This window comes from Ceratosolen solmsi, unplaced genomic scaffold, assembly GCF_000503995.2.
Source record: "Ceratosolen solmsi marchali unplaced genomic scaffold, CerSol_1.0 scaffold29, whole genome shotgun sequence".
Lineage (NCBI taxonomy): Eukaryota > Metazoa > Arthropoda > Insecta > Hymenoptera > Agaonidae > Ceratosolen > Ceratosolen solmsi.
The window spans coordinates 6,935,492-6,937,507 of NW_011948417.1; positions in this window are offsets into that span (position 1 = coordinate 6,935,492).

Sequence of the window (2,016 nt, forward strand, 5' to 3'; positions counted from 1 at the left end):
ATCAACTATTGCATATAAAAAGCATTAGAAATAAACACCTGTATTAAATTTATAGTAACTAATGGTCGTTAAAATTTTGAAAAATTTTATTATATAAAAACATAATTCTGTTTGCGTTCGATATTAGTTTGATACAGAACATTAGTATTTGCTTCTACTGCTTTTTCTATTCAACGGATGTACTACTTTCTCTCTCTCTCTCTCTCCCTCTCTCTCTCTCTTATTCATAACGCATATATATGTAAATACCCACATATAAAGTAAAATAAGTAAAAATCACAAAATTTCGTTTGCGGTTGGTCGAACAAATTTCTCAACTACTACAACACCATCATCACTACCTGCGCTAAGTTTCTATGGTTACTATACGAAGACTACTATTGTTATTACCTTTAATAACTATACTATTACTACCGCTACTCTTAGCATCATTATTATAATTATTACTAGTGTAATGTTTCCGGATGGTACTGTACGCCAAACTGAATTGACTTGTTACATTTGTAAATGTTTGTAAGTAATATAAAATAAAATTATTAAACAACAAGAATAATAATATTGTTTATTTCGACAAATTTGTCACATCTTATTTTGTTTTACATAAAATTATACAATATGAAGTTTTAAAATATATATGAAAAATATTGTGAATTACAATTATAAATATATATGCATATAATAAATTAATAACCAATAACTTTTAACAATTAAAATTATTCATAATATTAACTTTTTTAACGTAAGTTATATATATTTCTTAAATCTCTATTAACATTATATATTAATCTATCGTTAATGTAAAAAACTAATAGAATTGTAATTCTCAATATTCATGAATCAACATAATAAAGTACTACACAAGTAAATTTTGTAGAAGGAATCTTTTTTCGAAAATTTAAACTAACATGCATACTTAAAAAAATAAAGAATTAATATTAATTAAATCAATCAGTTTCAAAATTTAATGTAAATTAATTACGTTTTCTGACATTTATATTTTGTATGTATTTAATTTGTATTTAATTGATTTAATGAAACTACATATACATGTATTTTGTTTTTGTTATCAAATCGACTATATTATAAGAATTTTATTTATTATTAAAGATATATAACAGTTTTAGTTAAATTATTTGGTTATTTTGTTTTTTGTTTGTTTATTCATTGGAGCAATTAGTCAATGTTATTTTATCCATTACATATTTTCAAATATATATAAAAATTTGTAAATACTTTATTAACGTTTTGATAGAAACTTATCATATAAGTAAAAATAAATAGAATTTTATAAATTAATTTAAAAAATACCTCTTATTAATTATTATCAACAAATTATTTGAAAAAATTAGTTCCAATTTTATTGTACTCGTTTGATTTTATACATTAAAAAGACTAAAAGTTTAATTAATTTATCTTATAATATTAGAGAGCTAATAGTGATGCAAATATATATATATATATATATATATATATATATATCCACTAGTAACATCTTTATTTCTAACTATATCAAACCATTACTTACTTAATTAACATTTTACGAAAATGCATGCAAAATATCATCTGTGGAGAAAGGCATCTATACATTATTTCTTGCAATATATTATCTACATAACAGCTTCTTTAAAAATGTTCAACCTGCACATATTTAGGATGCGTTACTCGCTTATGACTATTATAAATAAAAATATGTATATATATATATATATATTAAAATATATAAAAATACCTAATAACTACTATTAAGAAATATTTGATATATTTTTGATTTACACACTGCGAAGGAAAAGTTATAAATATTCTTCAAATAAGAATTTCTTGTTTTGTGGATACACTAATTCAACAAATATTCTGAGTGCATTAAGACCAAAAAATTGTGAATTCATACGTAAAAACCAAATAAAGTACTTTTCCTGATTTATCCGCATCGGAATTTTAAGGATTGGTTTTGAAATATAACCAGCTTTCGAGGAATGTTTCTTTTATTCTTGTGAGCAGTTCATTGTGTCCAAATGA